A 12425-nucleotide genomic window follows, 5' to 3' on the forward strand; every position below is an offset into this window, starting at 1 on the left:
GAAAGGGGCGTTGTGGGGTGCTAACACCTTCCCCGCACGTAACCGACTCCCTTACCCAACTCTAGTTGTAATGGCCAAGGTTGATTTGCGAAAATCAATTGTCTTATCCCTTTTTCCAATGTTTTGAGTAAAACATTGGTGGCGACTCCAAGAACCCTTCTTTTTGCGAAAACCACTAATCCATGGAGGGTCCCGCTTGGGATTAACATGGATTGGTGAATCATTTAATAAAATTGTTAGTTCGATGAGGTCTCAGTTTGAGAATAAGTCGTTCTAACAATCCATCATTTTTCAAAACTTAAAAAGAGTCCGACCATCATCGCGAATGCCAAGGTCCGTTTCGGCTGGTGGCGACAGATGGCGACTCCACTGGGGAAGCCTCGAGAGTCAGTCCCATTTAGTGATGGATTATTTCTAAAATGATAGTTTAAAATTACTTCATTACCCCTCGCTTGTATGATAATATGTTTTACCTAATTGGCTTTAATAACTGTTGGATGTTTAAATTTTCGCAATTGTTTGAAATATAAACTGTACACAAACCTTTGCACACAACAGTTCCCTCTATACCCGGGGGCATGAGTGGAAAGCCATAGGGAGTGGATGCTAGTACGGCCGGTTGTCGAATGGGTCTATAGGTGCCCGTAGACCGTTGTCGGAAAACATCACTCAAGGTGAAAACCATGAACTCAAGTCCGACAGTGCGTTGGAGCTTTCCATCGACTTACGACGAGAGGAATTGGGTCCCTATAATGGGGGCACCTTGGGGGCCTTGGACCGGTGAGAACAGTTAGAACCTCCTTGAATATGCACTTTTCTGCAGGATACCCCTACCTCGTGATTCGCTCGTGACTGTTCGTGGATGAGTGAATTGTTTGTGCATTGTTTATGTGACATTGTTTGAGCATACATTGCATTCTTTAAACATACAACATTCCCCTTTTAAAATAAGAATAAATAGGAATAAGAATCTTCCACTACATGGTGTTAACATCTACCTTCATCACATTCATATAGGTAGTTTCCATTTTCACCAAAAAAAAATACAAAAAACAAAATACCCAAAAAAAAGAAAAAAAGTTATTCATCCAAACCAAGCAATTATCATGCATCATCTTAGGGACATCCTGAAAACATGATAATGCTTAGTTGAATAAACACAATGCATGCATATTCAACGCCATCATCTCATATCATGCATTCTTATCGAAGATCATGGAGGGATCTAGGGGAGTGCATTGCATACATCCCTCCCAGTAATTCATTAATAAACATTAATAAAAAGAAAGAATTAATCGATGCGTATGTTCAGAATGGATCGCACGCCGTTTGTTATTAAGTGTAAACCAACAACCGCGCCAAGCGAACGCACATCAACTCCGTTGTTGGTAATCAAGACGAATAAAGGGGAAGGTCCGACACCGTTAAGGATCACTGCTCCAAGACCTTTCCCCTACGAATCAAATAAAGCTGTGCCATGGATATACGACATCCATTCTTCTGCCGACAGCGATATCTCTAACATCGCTGGACTTGGGGGCATGACTAGGAGTGGCAGGATCTACACTCCCGAAGATCTTCATGACAAAGCTCCCAAGAATAAAGGGAAAGAAAAAGAAGAGAAAATCGAGGAAAATAAAGAATCCGAGGAGGAGACTGATGAGCTGTTAAAGTATATCCGACAGAGCGAGTACTCCATCGTGGATCAACTTCATAGGACGCCAGCAAAGATCACTCTGTTGTCGTTGATCCTAAGCTCCGAACCGCATCGACAAGCTCTGTTGAAAGTCTTGAACGAGGCATATGTGTCGCACACTATCTCCCAAGACAAGTTTGAGGGGATTGTTAGTCACATCACGGCTAGTGATCACCTCTCTTTCACCGATGAAGAGATCCCCGCTGAGGGACCGAATCACAACAAGCCCTTGCACATCTCTGTAAAGTGCAAGGAGTATCACATCGCTAAAGTCTTGGTGGATAACGGATCTTCCTTGAATGTGATGCCAAAAAGAACGTTCGATCAAATGGCAATCAAGGGAGTCCAAATGCGCCCGAGCAACATGATCATTCGAGCTTTCGATGGTTCTAAAAGAGAACTGGTGGGAGAAGTCAATCTTCCAATCCAAATTAGACCCACCATCTTCAACGTCGAATTTCAAGTGATGGACATTACTCCCGCATACAGCTGTCTCCTCGGCCGACCTTGGATTCATGATGCGAAAGCTGTTCCCTCTACACTCCACCAGAAAGTCAAATTCATAGTGGGTGACAAGCTGGTGACCGTACAAGCTGAAGATGACATACTCATCAGCAAGCCATCTGCCATACCTTACGTGGATGCAGCAGAGGAAGCTCTAGAGACCGCCTTCCAAGCATTGGAGATCGCCAATGTCGAAACGTTTCCCCGAGAAATGAAGAAGGTAGCCTACATGCTCACCAAGAACGGATACTTGCCTGGACAAGGACTTGGCAAGGATTCCCAAGGAATTCCCGAGCTACCCATCATCAAAGATAATCCGGGGAAACAAGGGCTAGGATACAACCCTAATAAAGATCAAAGGACGAAGAGGAATCAAGATCCTTCTCGACGTTCTTTAAGCCAGATCTTTAGGAAGGCCGGTTCACAAGCGTTAAGGCCGGTCGTCGTCGTCAAGTGTTTTTCTCCTTCCGATAGGGATGTATAGACCTGATGACTATTAGAGATTACTCCTCGGGGACAGCCCGACCCCCGAGCCTCGATAGGGCACATGTTTCCTCTAGAATTATAATAAAATCATTCTTTATTATTTCTTATTGCTTCTTTTCTTGCTTGCAATAAATCTCTAGACCACATTATTTTAACCCTGTTTGAATAAGCATGAATGAGGTTAAAATCGTCTTAATAACAATAAACCAGCATCATTTTTATGTGGAAGTGTGCGTGACAACTTGGAGCACCATTCCTTGGCCTCGACAAGTGCCATCATGGATAAAAAAGAAATCCTTTAAAAACAAAAATCATAAAAACAAAAAAAAAAAGCTCGGCAGGAAACCCAAAAAGGGGGCTGCGCAAAAATAAGAGCAAAGAACCCGCTAGGAATCCCACGAAAGGGTGACCTAGGCAAAAGTTAGGGTTGCAAAAATGAACAAAAACAAAGGTCCACTGAGACGCCACAAAAGGGTGTTTTAGGCAAAAAATAAGGACAATCAAAAAAGCAAAAGAAATCCATGATGGTACCATGAGCCGAATTCAAAAAGAAAGGTTCAAGGGAAGCTATCTAAGTTGTCAAATCACAACGTCAATAACAGGACTTTCTTAACTTCATAAGTGTTTAATCAAACAAGCCTAAACACATGAGCCTACCTTGGCGAGCCATTCTTACAAAAACCGCTTTCAAAACAATAAATAATCCCCTCTAAAACACAAACTTTTGAACAAAAATATCTTTCCTTTCTTTTCTCTTGTCTCAAACGATTTTAGAATAATCTAGTGGAAACATGGAGATATAGTGGTCAATAGGAAGGTTAATACATCTTCTAAAGGAAGGGAATGATCACTGGGTCGATGACACCAATCTCGATATAACACGCATCATTCCTCGGTTACAGAAATCGGCAGCGCACAGCCCGTCTAAGAGGAATGGAAAAATCCAAGCAAAGAAACGCATCGGTTAATTCTTTTGAAATATAAATCAAATAGAATTAGGTGCATCATACCGCATACATGCATACAGATGATAGGTGTACTGGAAGATCGCTTATTCTCTGTTTAAAAAAAAAAAAAAAAAAAAAAAAAAAAAAAAAACTCAATACGGCCGTATCCAATTCAGTACGCCCGTATTAAAATTAGGGTTATGCACATATTTTTAACTCAATACGGGCGTACTGAGTTGAATACGCCCGTATTGGCCATAACGGTCACACCAGTACGGGCGTATTGAATCCAATACGGCCCGTATTGGCCCCCCATTTTGTACCATAACGGTAAGGTCAGTACGGCCGTACTGAATTCAATACGGGCCGTACTGACCTACTTTTTTCTATAAATACGCCCCTTCCCCCTCTCATTCTGCACAACATTCTCATCCCTCTGCATACCTTGTGTGTGAGTGAGTCTGAGATCCCCCCAATTCTGAGAAATGGTCGAGTCATCAAGAAAGAGACAGAGGGTCCCCGCGCAACTTGAAATGACTGCGCGGCATCAAGAGAGGCTGGAGTTCCTTGAGTCGTTCATCTTCCAGTCGTCGAGGGTGCTCGACTTCACCGTCCTTCGGGCAATGGAATGGGAAGATGAGGTCAGAGGCTACATCAACGCCATAGGATGGGGATTCCTCCTTGATCCCCACCCTCAGATCTTCCCGATTGCGACGAAGGAATTTCTGTCCACCGTCGGCGTCACAGAGTCGACGAACAGCTTTGGCGCGACAGTCTACTCAGTGGATTTCTGGATGAGGGAAAGATACCGCTGCCTGACACTGGACGAATTCAACGTCCAGGCTGGCTTCTTTCAGCGAGCTGATCAGCTGGAATATCGGGACGCCATCTGTGAGTGCCCCGATAATCTGACCCCGAACGAGATGTGGAGAGAGCTCACGGGTCAGATGGACTACCACGCTAGAGTAAAGGGTACTCGGCTCCCGACGGCGCTCCGAATTTGCCACAAGCTGATCACCGGCTCCATCCATGCCAGACCGAAAAGCCCAGAGTCAGTGACGCGGCAGGATCTACTGGCTCTTTACTGCATGGCCACCGGACAGAGGGCCAACCCAGGATTCTTTTTCCTCGAGCATATAAAGAATCTGGGGGCAAGAGAGGGTAGCGACGCTCGACGAGGGTACATTATGGTCTCCACGCTCCTTTCACGACTCGCCGAGACTTGGGGGTGCCCCGATGGCGTAGATGCGGGGGAATTGGCGCCCAAGCCCATCAATGCGGCCACCCTGCTCAACATGAAGATTATTGCTAGGGCAGGAAAGCAATATGTACGAGCGACCACCCACGACACCTTCAGCGAGCTCTTCGAGAACATCGAGCTCCCGGGTGATGTGGACCCGCAGCTAGAGGCCAACACCTCGCAGCAGGACAGGGCCTACTTTGATGCTCGTTTCGACGCGTTGCAGCAGAGCATCGACGCTCGATTCGACACTGCTCAGCACAGCATAGACGCCCTGAGACAGGATTTTGACAGCCTGTCAGTCTGGCTGCATCGTCGCTTCCCAGACCCTCCACAGGATCCGCCGGCAGAGGAGTGAAGACCGGCTATTTTTCTTGCTTTTTGTTTATTTGATTGATCGGGCTGTGCCCCACTCTTCTCATTACCATTGTACAAATTTCATTCCATTTAATAAATGAAATTTTCCACTTTTGAATCCAAAATTCTTTAGCACTTTAATTTCTGTACAGAAAAAGCCGAAATCAACAAAAAAGGCAAAAATACAGAAAAAGCCAAAAATCGAAAAAAGGCAAAATTCAGAAAATCCAACAAATCGTACAGAATAACTGAGCCTGGAGAGGCTTGCCGAAATAATACTCCCCAGAGACATCTCAGCTTGCACTCTTGGGCCGAATTCCCAGTGAAAGCTATCAGAGCAAGATCAGCAAGATTCCCCAATGGAAGCATGATCATCCAAAGAAAATATCCGAGTCAAAGGACTCAGACTTCCTCAGTGGAAGATAGCTTTCCAACTCGAGCGACGAGTGAAGCTAAGCCTGCAAAGGCTTTCTAAATAATACTCTGGGATACATAAGATCCTCAATCCCCATTCGCCTACTCAGAGGCACTCCTCCAAAAAAAAAAAAAAAAGGGAAAATCCAAAAAGATCAATACCCATTCCCCAAGCGGAATTCGGTATTCAACCAAAAAACCGAATGTCAAGATAATCCGCCTAACAGAAGAGGCCAATCAAAATCAATACGACAGAATCCCCCAGCGGATAACAGCCTACGCAGAGGCAACAAAACCAGAAAATCAAAAGAGTCACCCGAATAAGGATAACCGGGATACTCCACCAACGTCGAAAGGACGACAGCCAATCATAAGGCATCGCTCACCTCAGGAAGAGCATCTTTGTGTCTGCATCCCCACGGAATCAGAGTTTCCCAGTGGGCACCAACTACACAATGGAAAGTTGGGACACAAGAACCTATGAGTAATTGCACATCCCCTAGACGGATCCCTGCGTTATCCAGCCCTCAGCGGCACCACAATCAAAAACAACCGTCGAAGCAGCATCGTGGACTGTGGAGACAAAATCATCACAACAGAATCCCCCAGCGGATAACAGCCTACGCAGAGGCAACAAAATCAGAAAATCAAAAGAGTCACCCGAATAAGGATAACCGGGATACTCCACCAACGTCGAAAGGACGTCAGCCAATCATAAGGCATCGCTCACCTCAGAAAGAGCATCTTTGTGTCTGCATCCCCAAGGAACCAGAATTTCCCCAGTGGGCACCAACTACGCAATGGAAAGTTGGGACACAAGAACCTATGAGTAACTGCACATCCCCTAGACGAATCCCTGCGTTATCTAGCCCTCAGCGGCACCAAAATAAAAAACAGCCGTCGAAGCAGCATCGTGGACTGTGGAGACAAAATCATCACAAATCCCTGGAGAGGGCAAACTCATGCTACCAAAGTGACCAGAAGCACGGAGGTATGCAACCCTGGGGAGGGCAAACCGCAGACCCTGGAGAGGGAAAACTCACGCTACCGAGGTTGTCAGAAACACCGAGGTATGCACGAGCCTGGAGAGGTGACGACTAATACTCAGCTACCCCGTCGTCAGAAACACGGAGGTATGCAGCTACCGAGGTTGTCAGAAACACCGAGGTATGGACGAGCCTGGAGAGGCGGTACTCAGCTACCCCGTCGTCAGAAACACGGAGGTATGCAGCTACCGAGGTTGTCAGAAACATCGAGGTATGCACAAGCCTGGAGAGGCGGTACTCGGCTACCCCGTCGTCAGAAACACGGAGGTATGCAGCTACCGAGGTTGTCAGAAACACCGAGGTATGCACGAGCCTGGAGAGGCGACGACTAATACTCAGCTACCCCGTCGTCAGAAACACGGAGGTATGCAGCTACCGAGGTTATCAGAAACACCGAGGTATGCACGAGCCTGGAGAGGCGGTACTCAGCTACCCCGTCGTCAGAAACACGGAGGTATGCACGAGCCTGGAGAGGCGACGACTAATACTCAACCTGGAGAGGCCACTCAACAATTTTCCCACCGGAAGACACTACAAGTCGGAAGGATGGCTTACTCCCCGGACAATTGGGTCAACTCCTTTACTTGTCAACCGGTACACCAAAAAGCCGTTCGACTAAGTAAAGGGGGGGGCAGCTGTAGACCCCTAAAATTGTCCGAGTCGGAAATAAAGCTCCGAGACTCTCGAAGACCGAAGGAAAGTCAGCCGGAAGGACTCCTGGAAGACCCTAGGATGATTCTTTGTAGGTCTAGAAGTCTTAAAGTAGCTTAGAATAAGGGTTTGCGAGGATTGGAGCTCAATACACCCTCCCAGAGGTTCAGTACGGCCGTACTGAGCCATTTGAACTGCAATACGGCCGTAGTGAACTCAATACGGCCGTACTGAAGTTTTTGAACTTCAGTACGGCCGTACCAAATTTAATACGGTCGTACTGTAGTTCAAAAAACTTCAGTACGGGCCGTAGTGAAATCAATACGGCCGTACTGAAGTTCAAAAACTTTAGTACGGCCGTACCAAATTCAATACGGTCGTACTGTAGTTCAAAAGCCAGTACGGGTCGTATTGACCTCCCAGGCCGTATTGCGCCCCAATCCTATAAATAGGACGTCATTTGCACGTCCTCCCACACTTTTTCCAGACTTCTGGACCCTCTGGCTGAGTATTCTGGGGTTTTTGAGCAGTGTTCTGCCCTAGAAATCTCTCCGAGAGCCGATCCGACGAAGTTCTTGAGTTCTGAGCATTTAGCTTGAGGATTCGAACTAGTCGAAGGGAAATCTCTTTGATTTCCGGAGTAAAAATTATTTTTAGGGAAGGAACGAGCGAGCGTGTAGTGGGAAGGAGCGCCAAAAAGCCTTCTAACGTCTGTTTAAATATATAAAAGCACGCTTCAAAGGTTTCTTTTCCAAATTCCTTCTTTTACCGCTTTCTAATTGTTGCATTGCATATTTAGAATTTTCATCATGTAAATATTCCGCTTATAATCGTTTCTAATAAATAGGGGTAATTTAGTAATTTTACACTGTTATTTATGAAATAATCCGTCATAGGGAACCCGAAAGGGGCGTTGTGGGGTGCTAACACCTTCCCCGCACGTAACCGACTCCCTTACCCAACTCTGGTTGTAATGGCCAAGGTTGATTTGCGAAAATCAATTGCCTTATCCCTTTTTCCAATGTTTTGAGTAAAACATTGGTGGCGACTCCAAGAACCCTTCTTTTTGCGAAAACCACTAATCCATGGAGGGTCCCGCTTGGGATTAACATGGATTGGTGAATCATTTAATAAAATTGTTAGTTCGATGAGGTCTCAGTTTGAGAATAAGTCGTTCTAACAATCCATCATTTTTCAAAACTTAAAAAGAGTCCAACCATCGTCGCGAATGCCAAGGTCCGTTTCGGCGGGTGGCGACAACACCTACTCAAGATTTCCCTTACACTTTACACAAAGAATTAAAGGAATGAATTCACCTGGAAGCTGGACAAATCAGACTGTGAATTTCAAAAGCAAATCTTAATCTTTCTCTCCCAAGAATGTAGTGATGATGATGATCTTTTTTGAAGCATTTCACAAAATGTTTTTCTTCTTGGTTTCACAAAGAAAACACTCCAAGAAGGTCACAAAGACTTCACAATATAGTTTTTCTCTCGTTGATTCTCAATTCATTCTCTGTTTTGAAGTTTCAAAGTGTGAAAGCTATTTATAAAAATTTCAAAACCAGATAATCGATTATTTTAAAGGATAATCGATTATTTTGTTCTTCATGATTTCTAGAAATCAATCAAGAACAAAATAATCGATTATTTTGCAGGATAATTGATTGTTCCAGAGAGTGCTTCCTGGAATAATCAATTATTTCATAGATAATCGATTATTACAGCAAGGCTCTTTTCACCTGTTGCTGGAATAATCGATTACACTTAATGATAATCGATTATTTTGAGTTAGCTCTCAAAAACTCAATTTTATACTTCAAAAATCTTTCTGTGGAAGAAAATATGCACAAATGTTTTGACAAAGTAATTATAAAGCATTGAAGAAGAATCAAGGTTGAGCTAAAGCAAGTTAATGCAAGAACAAGATCTCAAGTGTTAAAGAGAATAAGTTTTCAAAAATCTCAAATTAATCTCTTTAAATTTAAGCAAGTTTTAAATCTTTTGAAAGTAAGTAAAAATGTTTTCAAAAGACTTAACAAAAGCTTTAAAGTATAGTTCAAATCATTTCTTAAAAGAGATTTGTGAAAGAATTTATTGATATGAAGTTTTCTACAAAAAAGTTTTTGAAACAATGCAAAAATATGTTCTGGTAATCCATTACTAGACCTTGTAATTGATTACCAGAACAAGGAAACTTCAAAGTTCAAATTTAGAATACAAAATGTGTTCTGGTAATCGATTACCAGACCTTGTAATCGATTACCAGAAGATGAAACTTCAAAATTTGAATTTAAATTATACAATGTTTCAAACATTTTGAACTTAAAAACTGTTGTAATCAATTACCAAGTCTTGTAATCGGTTACCAAGTATCTTTTCTGAAAAATTATAAAGAGTTACAACTCTTCATGAAAAGACACAACCTAAGAAATAATTGTGTATAAATACCTATAAATTTTCAGAAAAAGGTTACGAACTCAATTATGAAAAAGTAATATATAAAAACATCTTGGCCAAATTCATTTTTATTATTCTTAAAGAGTTCATTAAGATCATAAAAGTGTATATCTAATCTTAAAAGAGAGTTATTCTATAATTCCAAATTGATCATTAGATCTGTGAAGGAGAAAGGGTTTTTCTCCTTGTTGGTTTTTGAATCTCAACACAAGGAAAAGGAGTTCCGAGGTGTTGGAGGATTCAAGTCTTGTAAGGTTTACAAGATTAGTGGAAATCTCAAGTGGGAGACTTGAGGACTGGACGTAGGCAGGATTGGCCGAACCAGTATAAAATTGAGTTTGCAATTCTTCTTTCCCTACACTTTTAATTACTTGTTATTAATTGTGATTGAGTAGTTTGCATCATCATTCATTCTTTCCATATAAATTTATCTAAGGAATTGAATTTGTAAGAAAGTAATTCAGAAAAGTTTTATAAGAGGAAAATTTGGAAAACTTAATTCACCCCTACCCCTCTTAAGTTATACGGGGCTATTTGACTAACACTTTCCAAGTATTTTAAATCATCATCATACTCACTCTTAGTCAATTTAGATTAAGATTAACTCATGCAAAAAGCACACACATGAAAAATAAGCTAATAAAAAAAATACAACTCATAAGAACTTATAAACTACTCCTATTACACATCATGATAGTCATATCTTCTTCTTGACTAGTTTGTGTCCTTGGTTAGCTTCAACTTTCAGACTCCACCCTTTGTTATCATCAAAACTCTCATGCTTTCTCATACTTTAAAGCTTAGTTGATTCACTACTCCATGAATCTCAACATATATTTGCTTCTTCATCGTCTTTAGAAGATGACGTGTCTAGATCTTCCCAGGTAGCCATAATAGCCTTCTTCTTTTTGTGGAAAGTTGGCTTATTCTTTTCTTTCTCCTTCTCTTTCTCCAGTTCTAGACATTTTGTTTTATAATGTCCTGGTTTCTTGCATTCAAAGCATACTAGCTGTGCCTTGATAAGAAGGATATCTCATTGTCTGAATCACATGTTTCTTCATCACATTTTTCATCAGACGTTTCTTCCGCCTTTAAGGCTTTTGAAGATGATGGTGTGGATTTTGTCTTTTGCACATTCAGTGCAATGGACTTCTATTTTCTTCTAGCATCATCTTGTTGTAGCTCCAGCTCATGGACTTTGAATAACCCTATGAGTTCTTCCAATAAGAGCTTTTCGAGGTTTTTGGATGCTCTTAAGGCTGTAACTTATGGTCTCCATTTCTTGGGTAAACTACGAAGTAGCTTGTCAATATGATCAAAATTATCATACGTTTTACCTAGGAAAGAGAGTTCATTTACAATATTTTGGAGTCTTCTAAACATAGTTTGGATAGAATCGTTCTCTTCCATTTCTAAGAGTTCATACTTACGAGCCAACAAGCTTAGCTTGTTGCATTTTACCTCCAGGGATCCCTCGTAGGTTAGAGGTAGGGTATCCCACACCTGCATGGCACTCTTGAAGTTGTGTACTTTGGTGTACTCTTCTTGATGGTGGCGTCAAGAGAAGTGGAAGATTGGATCCTCCTCTCCTTCACCACACGTAGGATCTCCTTCTTGAAGATTTGCACCGATTGAATGAAGTTTGGAAGGATGAAGAAGATGGATTATGGAAACTTAGGCTAGAGATGGAAGTATCCTAGCTTAAGACTCAAAGTGAAAGCTCAATTCAATGGTAGGAAATAAGTAGGGTTTCCTAGGCTAGAAGGAAAGCTTTCTCTCGGTGACTCTTGAGAAGAATAGGCTGAAAATTATTCAGAAATTCTTATTCATCAAAAGTGATTACACAAAGGAGGCAACAAGGCATATATAGGACTGGATTAGGAAGCACTTGGCGCCAAGGTGTGAGATTCACATGTGGCGCCAAGATTTGAATTCAAATTTTGAAATTTGAATTCAAATCTTCCACTCACATGTGCTTAGCCGTGAACCAAGGAGCTAAATGCAACTTGATTTGATTTAATTCACATTTAGGGTTGAATTTGAGTCACACATGTTCAGCCACAAGTGGCGCTATCCATGTGACTCAAAATGCAACTTAAATGCAAGCTAAATTAAACCTAGTTTTGCCTAATCATCCTAAATAAGTATTCCTCCATAATTCCTATGCTAATGACCTAAATACAATAGTCAATGAAATACAATGAAAAGGAAAAATTACAAGAATGATAATGAGCCCAATATTGGGTATCAAAGGCCCATGAAGCCCAATTCTAGGCCCAATAAGCCTAAAGCCCAAAAATCCTAATCTAAGGTCCAAAATACAAGACCAAAACAAATTAAATTCCTATTCTATTAATATGCAATAAAAGTGGTGTCAAGCAAGTAAAAGTGAAAAGCACCCTAGGCCCACCAAGCCCATTGGGCCCACTAAGCTCTAAAGCAGTCAAATCTTCAAGCAGTCTTCTGGCCATTGCTCTAGTGGTTGGACCCTTGGTCCATGCTCTTCCATCATCCCCTCCCTCTTGAGAAGGATTCGTCCTCGAATCTAAAGACTCCTCCTCATCATCACTAGCCCCTACAAAAGGTTTCAAATCTCTATCATTAAAAGTAGGGCTAACCCCATAA

The sequence above is a fragment of the Cajanus cajan genome, chromosome 3, assembly GCF_000230855.2.
Source record: "Cajanus cajan strain Asha chromosome 3, NIPB_CcT2T_4, whole genome shotgun sequence".
NCBI lineage: Eukaryota > Viridiplantae > Streptophyta > Magnoliopsida > Fabales > Fabaceae > Cajanus > Cajanus cajan.